Here is a 12,741-nt window from a genome sequence, read left to right as displayed (position 1 = left end):
TGGCGACTCTTAACACACACACACACACACACACACACACACACACACACACACACACACACACACACAGAGTCTTATATGGGTTATCAAGTGACAACTGACGAGAGGCCATTGGACAGTGCAAAGTCAATTTGTCTATGGAGGAGTGGCTGCACTTCGAACTGCTATATAATATATCGGAATGTAACGTCGATTGCCACCTGATAACCGAAATATATCGGTGGGAGAACATCCGCAGAAACCAGCAGTTTAGACGTCCAGAAGAGGATTTCTTCAAAGACGGTCGAAAAGTCAGATGTATAGTGTTTAAGCGTTTCATAATGACGTAATTAACCACGAAAGCGTTTTTATTCAGATTTAGTATGATCTTGGAAATCTTGCACAGGGTGGCTCACTTAAAACTGCAAAGCAAATATTGCGAATATGGAAAGTGCTATTGATGTGCGGTTTTCACAGAACTGTTCCGTACTCAGGGGCTCCTATTGTTAGCCAATCAACAACTTGTGATAATACTTACAAAGTGTACTTTTTGTGCAAACATGGTATTTTTTAAAGGAAACAATGCCTACTGACATTAACGAACTGAAAATAGGGTAAATTAGAATGTCAGTGGTGTTTGTAACAGGATTCTATTGCCAGTCGTTTACGAGATAACGTATTTTTAAAGGTTCCTACGCTGACATTTATACGATACCTGTGGTAGCACTCACTAAAAAACAACACAAAAGCATACATTATTTATGCGGACTCTGACCAATAATGAGACAACTGTCACAGGTTGTGTTCAAAATGACCTCCGGCAGCGGAAATACACGCCTCCAGTCTGGTATGGAACTACTGCTGCATAAGTTCTAGCATTTCAGCGCAGATGCCCTAGCAAGCTGCAGTAATACGTCGTTGTATATCATCGGGTGTAGTTGGCATCTCCTTGAAGACAGCGTCTGTTAGTTTTCCGCACAGAAAAAGTCCACCGACATCAAATACAGGGAGCAGACCGACCACGGTACAGGTCCTCTGCGTCCAACCCAGTGATATGGAAATCATTCGTAGAGTGATTCTGTAGTACTTCTTGCATTAATGGCTGGACAGCCATCGTTTTGGTACCGGAGGTTCCTACTAGCCTGTAGAGCAACAACTTTTAGCATCCGTGGTAGACGGTCTATTAGAAGGCTTCGATACTTGTGCGCATTCAGTGTTCCGTCCAGGAAAAGCGGGCCTATGAGCTGGTTTTCTATCCCTTGCCCTACGTTTACACTCCATAGATGTTGACGTTCCATCTGACGAAGCCAAAAGGGATTGTCAAGACTGTCACAGACCAATAGTGTATGTTTGGGAAGTTTACCTGTCCATGATTGGTAAACATGGCTTCGTTACTAAACAACATACATGATACATCTGGAATATCCCGTCTTAATGACCTAAGTCGAAACAAGGCCCCGGAAGTAGACAACATTCCATTAGAACTACTGACAGCCTTGGAATAGCCAGGCCTGACAAAACTCTACCATCTGGTAGCCAAGATGTATGAGACACGCGAAATACCCTCAGACTTCAAGAAGAATATAATAATTCCAATTCCAAAGAAAGCAGGTGTTTACAGATGTGAAAATTACCGAACTATCTGTTTAATAAGCCACGGCTGCAAAATACTAACACGAATTCTTTACAGACGAATAGAAAAACTGGTAGAAGCCTACCTCGGCGAAGATCAGTTTGGATTACGTAGAAATGTTGGAACACGTGAGGCAATACTGACGCCACGACTTATCTTAGAAAAAAGGAAAGGTAAACCTACGTTTCTAACATTTGTAGACTTAGAGAAAGCTTTTGACAATGTTGACTGGAATACTCTCTTTCAAATTCTGAAGGTGGCAGGGGTAAAATACAAGGAGCGAAAGGCTATTTACAATTTGTACAGAAACAAGATGGCAGTTATAAGAGCCGAGGGACACGAAAGGGAAGCAGTGGTTGGGAAGGGAGTGAGACAGGGTTGTATCTAAGTCGATAACATATTAGACCTTCTGGTGGCAAACAGACCCGAACTATCTGAAACAGTTAACTCAGAACAGGGAATCAGTGATCATAAAGCGGTTACTGCATCGATGATTTCAGCCGTAAATAGAAATATTAAAAAAGGTGGGAAGATTTTTCTCTTTAGCAGAAGTGACAAAAAGCAGACTTCAGAGTACTTGACGGCTAAACACGCTAGTTTTGTCTCAAGTACAGATAGTGTTGAGGATCAGTGGCCAAAGTTCAAAACCATCGTGCAATATGCATTAGATGAGTATGCCAAGCAAGATCGTAAGAGATGGAAAAGAGCTACCGTGGTACAACAGCCGAGTTAGAAAACTGCTGCGGAAGCAAAGGATACTTCACAGCAAACATAAACATAGCAAAGCCTTGCAGACAAGCAAAAACTACGCGAAGCGAAATGTAGTGTGAGGAGGGCTATGCGAGAGGCGTTCAATGAATTCGAAAGTAAAGTTCTATGTACTGACTTGGCAGGAAATCCTAAGAAATTTTCGTCTGATGTCAAAGCGGTAGGTGGCTCAAAACAAAATGTCCAGACACTCTGTGACCAAAATGGTACTGAAACAGAGGATGAGAGACTAAAGGCCGAAATACTAAATATCTTTTTCCAAAGCTGTTTCACAGTGGAAGACTGCACTGTAGTTCCTTCTTTAGATTGTCGCACAGATGAAAAAATGGTAGATATCGAAATAGATGACAGAGGGACAGAAAAACAATTAAAATCGTTCAAGAGGAAAGGCCGCTGGACCTGATGGGATACCAGTTCGATTTTACACAGAGTACGCGAAGGAACTTGTCCCCCTTCTTGCAGCGGTGTACCGTAGGTCTCTAGAAGAGAGTAGCGTTCAAAAGAATTGGAAAACGGCACAGGTCATCCCCGTTTTCAAGAAGGGACGTTGAACAGATGTGCAGAACTATAGACTTATATCTCTAACGTCGATCAGTTGTAGCATTTTGGAACACGTATTATGTTAGAGTATGACTTTTCTGGAGACTAGAAATCTACTCTGTAGGAATCAGCATGGATTTTGAAAAAGACGATCGTGTGAATCCCAGCTCGCGCTATTCGTCCATGAGATTCAGAGGGCCATAGACACGGGTTCCCAGGTAGATGCCGTGTTTCTTGACCTCCGCAAGGCGTTCGATACAGTTCCCCACAGTCGTTTAATGAACAAAGAGCATACGGAGAATCAGACCAATTGTGTATTGGATTGAAGAGTTCCTAGATAACAGAACGCAGCATGTCATTCTCAATGCAGAGAAGTCTTCAGAAGTAAGAGTGATTTCAGGCGTGCCGCAGGGGAGTCTCGTAGGACCGTTGCTATTCACAATATACATAAATGACCTTCTGGATAACATCGGAAGTTCACTGAGGCCTTTGGCGGATGATGCTGTAGTATATGGAGAGATTGTAACAATGGAAAATTGTACTGAAATGCAGGAGGATCTGCAACCTATTGACGCATGGTGCAGGGAATGGCAACTGAATCTCAATGTAGACAAGTGTAATGTGCTACGAATACATAGAAAGAAAGATCCCTTATCATTTAGCTACAATATAGCAGGTTAGCAACTGGAAGCAGTTAGTTCTATAAATTATATGGGAGTAGGCATTAGGAGAGATTTAAAATGGAATGATCATGTAATCTTGATCGTCGGTGAAGCAGATGCCAGACTGAGATTCATTGGAAAAATCCTAAGGAAATGCAATCCGAAAACAAAGGAAGTAGGTTACAGTACACTTGTTCGCCCACTGCTTGAATATTGCTCACCAGTGTGGGATCCGTACCAGATAGGGTTGATAGAAGAGATAGAGAGAGAAGATTCAACGGAGAGCAGCGCTCTTCGTTACAGGATCATTTAGTAATCGCGAAAGCGTTACGGAGATGATAAATAAACTCTAGTGGAAGACTCTGCAAGAGAGACGCTCAGTAGCTCGGTACGGGCTTTTGTTGAAGTTTTGAGAACATACCCTCACCGAGGAGTCAAGCAGTATATTGCTCCCTCCTACATATATCTCGAAGAGACCATAAGAATAAAATAAGAGAGATTAGAGCCCACACAGATGCATACCGACAATCTTTCTTTCCACGAGCAATACGAGACTGGAATAGAAGGGAGAACCGATAGATGTACTCAAAGTACCTTCCGCCACACACCGTCAGGTGGCTTGCGGAGTATGGATGTAGATGTAGATCCCCGATGTTATTCAGTCTGTATATTGAGCCAGCAGTAAAGGAAGCAAAAGAAAAATTCGGAGTAGGAATTAAAATCCATGGAGAAGAAATAAAAACTTTGAGGTTCGCCGATGACATTGTAATTCTGTCAGACAGCAAAGGACCTGGAAGAACAGTTGAACGGTATGGACAGTGTCTTGAAAGGAGGATATAAAATGAACATCAACAAAAGCAAAACGAGGTTAATGGAACGTAGTCGAACTAAGTCGGGTGATGCTGAGGGAATTAGATTAGAAAATGACACTCAAAGCAGTAAATGAGTTCTGCTATTTGGGGAGCAAAATAACTCATGATGGTCGAAGTAGAGAGGATATAAAATGTAGACTGAAAATGGCAAGGAATGCGTTTCTTAGGAAGAGAAATTTATTAACATCGAGTATAGATTTAAGTGTCAGGAAGTCGTTTCTGAAAGTATTTGTATGGAGTGTAGCCATGTATGGAAGTGAAACGTGGACGATAAATAGTTTAGGCAAGAAGAGAATAGCTTTCTAAATGTGGTGCTACAGAAGAATGCTGAAGATTTGATGGGTAGGTCACATAATTAATGAGGAGGTATTGAATAGAACTGGAGAGAACAGAAATTTGTAGCACAACGTGACTAGAAGACGGGATCGGTTGGTAGGGCATATTCTGAGGCATTAAGGGATCACCAATTTAGTATTGGAGGGCAGCGTGGAGGGTAAAACTCGTAGAGGGAGGCCAAGAGATGAGTACACTAAACAGATTCAGAAGGATGTAGGCTGGAGTAGGTACTGGGAGATGAAGAAGCTTGTACAGGATAGAGTAGCATGGAGAGCTGCATCAAACCAGTCTCTGGATTGAAGACCACAAGCCGGCCGATGTGTCCGAGCGGTTCTAGGCACTTCAGTCTGGAACCGCGCGACCGCTACGGTCGCAGGTTCGAGTTCTGCCTGGGGCATGGACGTGTGTGATGTCCTTAGGTTAGTTAGGTTTAAGTAGTTCTAAGTTCTAGGGGACTGATGACCACAGATGTTAAGTCCCATAGTGCTCAGAGCCATTTGAACCATTTGAGGGCCTGTGTCATGCAGCCCACATAACACAACTGTCGAGCAGTTCCTTCCTCAAGCCAATTCACGGCCGCACACAGCAGGGGCAATGAAGACGCTCCCGCAGTGTTTCCGATGAGAAGTGTTTGATCACCCACGGCCGGCCGAAGTGGCCGTGCGGTTAAAGGCGCTGCAGTCTGGAACCGCAAGACCGCTCCGGTCGCAGGTTCGAATCCTGCCTCGGGCATGGATGTTTGTGATGTCCTTAGGTTAGTTCGGTTTAACTAGTTCTAAGTTCTAGGGGACTAATGACCTCAGCAGTTGAGTCCCATAGTGCTCAGAGCCATTTGAACCATTTGATCACCCACAATACAGTCCGTAATTGGCTCCCCCTGAGTCTCATCTCTGCTCACAAGAACCGCTGAAGACAACAACAACAATGTCCAAGTACACAAGTTAACGCGATTTTCGTAATTGTTTCAATGCAGCTTTGTTGGTGAGAGAAGTGATAGGGATGGAACGTATGTCGATGGAGAATGCGTAGGAGACTCAAGCCAGCTCATCGTGCGATTCCGCTGGAGCTAACGCGCGGGTCAACATCGACAGCAGGGAGAACATTAATTTCACCCTCTTCTGTCGTCACTTGTTTCCTTCCGTTATGTTGTCTAGGAGCTCCACTGCCATTTTAACGTAACTTGTGGAAGAGGTTGATAAATAACTGCCTAGATGGATGACGTCTATTGCGATATCTTGTCGCATACACCGTACAAGAACGAACTGCATTCTTCCTACGCTCTCCATACGCTAAGTGCATGTAAGTCTTTTCTGCACTACGAAATCTCATTGTCCACTCACGACCTACTACTTGGACGGTCGAAAACTGACTAGCATTGCATTCAAGGAATACATAAGCACACTGTAAGCAAACATAACAACATCGTACCTAGCAACCACGCAGATTGACTGGCACAAAGAAGTGTCGGCGTGGAAACTATTCAAAATTCGATATCTCGTGAAAGACCGGCACTAGAATCTTGCAACACACCACTGACATTCTAATTTACTCTACTTTTAGTTTGTTAATGCCAACAGGCACTGTTCCGTTTAAAGAAGTGTACGTTTGCACAAAAAAATACACCGTCTAAGTGTTATTACAATCTGTGTTTTGGCTAACTTTACGAACGTCTACTGCTAATCTGTTCATGAAAACTGCACATCAATAGCACTTTCCATTTCCGCAATATCTAAGGTGCGAGTTTTAGGTGATTTACCCTGTATAGTGATATTTCCCAGGGGCTGACAGGTAATCATTGGAAAATAAGCTGTGAGAGTCGTACTGGAAATGACGGTGGCTGATCACGTTGTCAACATCACGTGTCACTGTTTCGGAGACATCACTAAAAACGCTAGAGGCCAGGTTCACGTCCATGTTTGTGTTTAGGGAAGATCGTGCGCGGCACAAGAGCCGATGGCGGCCTCGTGCCTAGGTGAATGAAATGCCAGTGGCCGGCTGGCTCGCTAACGACTCTCAACACTGGGGAGGGATCGTCGAAAACACTGCGGCCTCACCTGGCTTACGTAAGATCTACATTAGCCGGCGTCTGTAATAACTCTGTAGCGACGTCACAAGAAACGAAATGGAAATCATGACTTTCGTTTTAAACGGCAACTGAACCAAGAGTTCATGGATGTTGGTAAGAGGTGGCCGTAATAACTCCGCGTCGATTAGGGGTCATAGTGCACGGCAAGGACTCCTGGCAGACAAATGGGTGGATTTTTCCACGAGGACGGTAGGCACGTGTGAAATGATTCATTTACAAGAGGACTTGTGCCTTCTCGACACTACCGATTTCGTCGAAAGTTATGACAGTAGTGAAAGTTTCTGAGATGGGAGCTCCAGATGGCCAAGTGTTGACAAAAAATGGCACCTTTGACACGGGTCGGGCGACACATGAGCCGTTTACGTTAGGGTAGTTCACAGGCAGAGATCAGCACCTCCGAAACAACACAGAACTGTAATTTTAGAGTTGTGTGGTAGAGTCCCTATGCAGAAATGTTTCTTTTTATTTTCAACTTTTACGTTACTTACATTGCACGTAAACCGAAATAATGCTCAACACTCTGTATTTATTAATATTTTCATAAAATGTTTGAAAAGGAAAGGCAGAGGGAAATTTGGAATTGCAAATAAATTTCCAAGAAAGTTTTACTTGCAGTGTCCACAAGGACCCTGCAAATGACTTTCCAAGAAGAGATTGTGATTCGTATTCCGTTACTTTCATTTTGACCTTTGAACAGCCCTAGGCAGCCATACGTTAACAATAGGTTACCGGTGCTGTTATGGAACTTTTGTTCAAAAAGCAGTGGATGAGTACGCGGAAAAATACAGGAATGCCGTTATTACTTCATCAGAATCTGGGCAACTTACAAGAGCTTTATACAATAGTTTTTTGAATGATGTAATAAATAAAATAAATGTCGTGTGACTAGGACCTCCCGTCTGGTAGATCGTTCGCTGGATGCAAGTCTTTCGATTTGACGCCACTTCGGCGACTTGCGCGCCGATGGGCATGAAATGATGATGATTAGGACAACACAACACCCAGTCATTGAGTGGAGAAAATCTCCGACCCAGCCGGGAATCTAAGCCGGGCCCTTAGGATTGACGTTCTGTCACGCTGACCACTTTTTTTTAATCTCCTTTTGTTCGTTTTAGTTTTTTGTATCTGTTCTGGGCGGACGTTGAAAGACACACGTTTCAGTTCGTTGTTGATCCATTAACTCAGTTTTATTACCGTACCGGTACTCAGCTACCGGGGGTGGACGAATGGTGTAATGAAGCCCTACGAGTAGGAGGACAAATTTCTTCAGTTAATTGACTTATGGGGATGACAAACAAATTCACAATTACACGACCAGATTTTTCAAGATGAAGAATATTTGCCATTGTAGAGTATTAACGTAATTGTCTCAAATGCACATCGTTAGTGTAACTGTACGATGCCTATTTTTGTCGTTATCTACATAATTTGATCAAAAACGTTCAAAACTAATCTTAGGTAATATAGAGAGATAAAGAAATCACATCCCGAGAAGATTGCATCAAAATGCATTCTACTGTATACCGCCAGCTATTCTTACCAAGTCCGCAGCTCGTGGTCGTGCGGTAGAGTTCTCGCTTCCCGCGCCAGGTTCCTGGGTTCGATTCCCGGCGGGGACGGGGATTTTCTCTGCCTCGTGATGATTGGGTGTTGTGTGATGTCCTTAGGTTAGTTAGGTTTAACTAGTTTTAAGTTCTAGGGGACTGATTACCATAGATGTTAAGTCCCACAGTGCTCAGTCATTTGAACCATTTTTTTATTCTTACCAACATTTGGCGAAATGCTTCATTACACGTGGTTTTCTGACACACTATGCGATGAGATACACCTTTAATGAATGTAAACTATGTTTGTTTTTCTACAGAAGATTTAAAACAACTATGTAGTTATAAAAAAGTGGTGCTTAAAATGTGTGATAGATGCCGAGAAAATTACCACTTTCCCTGTTTTTACGATATCACCCAGGACAAGTAAATCATCAACTTTCAAGTAACAAACGTGTCTAATTTTATAAATGGAGTTCTCCTGTACCCCCTTAGAATCATTCCTCGAAATTTTGTCAGTCTTCGAAGGCTGGCGCGCTGCCAAGATGGACTCACCGCCTTATCGGCGGGGTCAAAGGTCAAGCGCTCAGAGAGCTGACGTAACATGCTGTTGCATACTCTATGCCGACAGATTCGAGATGTACGCTTACAGGTTCTCAGCTACGCTACAAATCTTTGGGCTACGCTACAGGTCAATTTATTTGTGAAAATACAATGTACAATCTCCTACAAATTTAACATATTCACAAGTACCTTTACCTTTAATCCATATAAAAACAGTTTCATTAACAGATAGCTTACGTCTATTACGTGTATACAAGGAAAAGGGTGAGGGTGACATATATGTTGATTTGCCGAAGTCTTTATTAGCATTTTCAGTAACATGATATGTTCGGTATGCTATGATGTCACGATCAACAAAACTTTCCAGTCCGGATACATTGGGAACGCCTGTTCCACCACGTACAACAGCGACTGTTAGCCATCCATTTCCGTGGGTAAACGAATCGTTGATGTCGATGCTGAAGTTCAGTCTGCATCCACAAAAGACTGCAGGTCCGTCCAGTAGAGCGTGTGCAGCGACAGATTTGATCGTATTCTTTTTCTTGTCGGCGGCAGATGTGGTCATTTCAACGTCTTCTATTGTTTTATATATAGTTTGTCTTGCACGACGAGTGCGCCTGTATCTTCTGTATGGCAATGCTAATAAAGACTTCGGCAAATCAACATATATGTCACCCTCACCCTTTTCCTTGTATACACGTAATAGACGTAAGCTATCTGTTAATGAAACTGTTTTTATATGGATTAAAGGTAAAGGTACTTGTGAATATGTTAAATTTGTAGGAGATTCCCAATTTTTCTTAGTCTTTCTTTTTTATGGCTTTAATTAATATATTAATAAGTACTATATACTGAGCGCTATTTAAATTTATTTGCAAATCGCTACGTGGAATCTACGTTGACACACATCCCTCAGGGCCCAGCTGATTCGCCCCCTAAATGCTATTTTTTTTAATCGGTTGGCCATCTGGAGCTCCCACAGTAGAGGGTCACTGCCGCAGTTAGCCAGACCAAACATTGGCCAACGCGTCACTTTCGCTGACATCAGCATTGGCGCTATCACTCCGGGAATCCCACTGTGCACAGACAGGTGTGCTTGTTATGTTTTGATGACGTCAGCACCAGCACTACCTTATTTCCAAGGTCATTCCAGGAACCACATTTGGTCTCGGGCGCCACCATCTCTCCAAAATTTAGCAATATGCAAAGCACTCCATCTCCTATTGTAATGTACCAAATGTAAGCTGATTGGTGGACCATTATGCAGGTCTTATCGTGTGCATATAATACGCTTGCTGCAACACAGCCCATGTTCCAGATGCACAACACACAAGTTGTTCTTGACTGACCAAAACGTCTAGAATATTGCTTCTAGGCTTTTCATAACTGGAATCTCCCTGGGAGTTTAACGTATCAGTAATAATGAGTGGGGCAGGTTGCACTGTTGTATTTTGTCCTCAGTACATTGCATTATGCTGGAGAAGTGAATTCGAATGTGTGGAGAAACTTCCAACTGTTAGAACACAGAATATGTTCCAAAACCTTAAAAACAACTCTCCAGTCTTTGGACAATGATACTGCAGAACCTGTTTCTGCAGAATCAATCGTTGTATAATACTTATTGTGGAGTCATATCGATTGGTCCATTCGTCATCTTGTTACAACAAAATTGTAGTACGCTTCACATACGAGGGCTGTCAAGAAAGTAAGTTCCGATCGGTCGCGAAATGGAAACCACTGGGAAAATCCGGTAAAGATTTGCATAGATGTGTTGGTCAGTGTCTCTAGTATGCTTGTCAATCGTGTCGCGTCGCTCTTTTCAGTTTTGAGTTAACAGTTAGCACGTAAAGATACATAGGGAATAGAGTCTCCCGCCAAGTATGAGGGCCTGTGTCCGCCGGCCGCGGTGGTCTCGCGGTTAAGGCGCTCAGTCCGGAACCGCGCGACTGCTACGGTCGCAGGTTCGAATCCTGCCTCGGGCATGGATGTGTGTGATGTCCTTAGGTTAGTTAGGTTTAAGTAGTTCTAAGTTCTAGGGGACTGATGACCTCAGATGTTAAGTCCCATAGTGCTCAGAGCCATTTGAACCATTTGAGGGCCTGTGTCATGCAGCCCACATAACACAACTGTCGAGCAGTTCCTTCCTCATGCCAATTCACGGCCGCACACTGCAGGGGCAATGAAGACGCTCCCGCAGTGTTTCCGATGAGAAGTGTTTGATCACCCACAATACAGTCCGTAATTGGCTCCCCCTGAGTCTCATATCTGCTCACAAGAACCGCTGGCTATGAAGACAAATTTTTTCCACAGACAACGAGCTGCAGACCAGTGGCCGAAAGCACAGGCGGCTGCTTTCTGTGACGAGGATATTGGAAAGTTGATACAACACCGCGACAACACTCGAAGTTGGAGCGCTGACTATGTAGAGAAGTAGGTGGAAGGTGTACCTAACTGTTGCAAATAAAATGTTTCTGGTTTTCACTGTGGTTTCCGTTTCGCACCCGATCAAAACTTACTTTCTGTATAACCCTCGTACAATAGTAAGTGCATGTTCTAGTAACTTGTAATATAAACAGTTCGCTTTAGTAGCTCTATAAGGTGTTGTAGGTTAGGGGCTTATTACTCCAGTATACAAACTGCAGAACACAACAAATAGATTGGCATTTCTCTGTATGCAGAGAGGCTTCCCATTGGAATATGGCAGCAGGCTGCTATGGAGCGATTCCGAATTACCGCTACCAGCAGTCATTTCATCAGTTCTAAACTCTACAAGTAGCTGTTATGTTGCGAGAGCCAGAACATGTAGTTACACGCCTTGGGGTAGAATACCACAGCATTCAGAATTAAATAAGAGTACAATAGGGTCCTGTAACTGGGAATGGGACGGATCATTTGTTTTGATCCTGTGCAAGACTCCGTAAGTGTATTGTTGTTGTTGTTGTGGTCTTCAGTCCTGAGACTGGTTTGATGCAGCTCTCCATGCTACTCTATCCTGTGCAAGCTTTTTCATCTCCCAGTACCTACTGCAACCTACATCCTTCTGAATCTGCTTAGTGTATTCATCTCTTGGTCTCCCTCTACGATTTTTACCCTCCACGCTGCCCTCCAATACTAAATTGGTGATCCCTTGATGCCTCAGAACATGTCCTACCAACCGATCCCTTCTTCTGGTCAAGTTGTGCCACAAACTTCTCTTCTCCCCAATCCTATTCAATACTTCCTCATTAGTTACGTGATCTACCCATCTAATCTTCAGCATTCTTCTGTAACACCACATTTCGAAAGCTTCTATTCTCTTCTTGTCCAAACTATATTATATGTATTATATACCACAAAACATTATTTACGATGTGCCTCACTATTACGTGCTAACGACTTCCAGTGACGTCAATTAACGAATAACTAGCATAACAGCTGCTGCATGGCGTTTAACATCATTTCTGCTTTTTGTCTGCAGATAAACCAATAACGATATCGTATCTGCATACCGCTTTAATGAGCTACTCCGACGCCAACAAATGTGACACAGAAGTGCTACGCTAAAACAAGGGCAAAACATTAGTGGCAGGGTAGTGGGCTTACGAAAATACTTTTGATATGAAACTGATATCCAAATTAATTAAATTGATCAATTAATCACCCCAACCTCACCCACCCCCGCTCACTCCTGCCCACGATCGCACGCACCCCCATCCCCGGCTGATATCACGTGTTTTCTCAGCTGCACGTGTACCCCAGATCCCTTCTCCCACCTCCC

This window comes from Schistocerca piceifrons, chromosome 3 (assembly GCF_021461385.2).
Source record: "Schistocerca piceifrons isolate TAMUIC-IGC-003096 chromosome 3, iqSchPice1.1, whole genome shotgun sequence".
Classification (NCBI taxonomy): Eukaryota; Metazoa; Arthropoda; class Insecta; order Orthoptera; family Acrididae; genus Schistocerca; species Schistocerca piceifrons.
The sequence above is the reverse complement of the archived record's forward strand: the minus strand, read 5'-3'. Positions refer to the sequence as shown.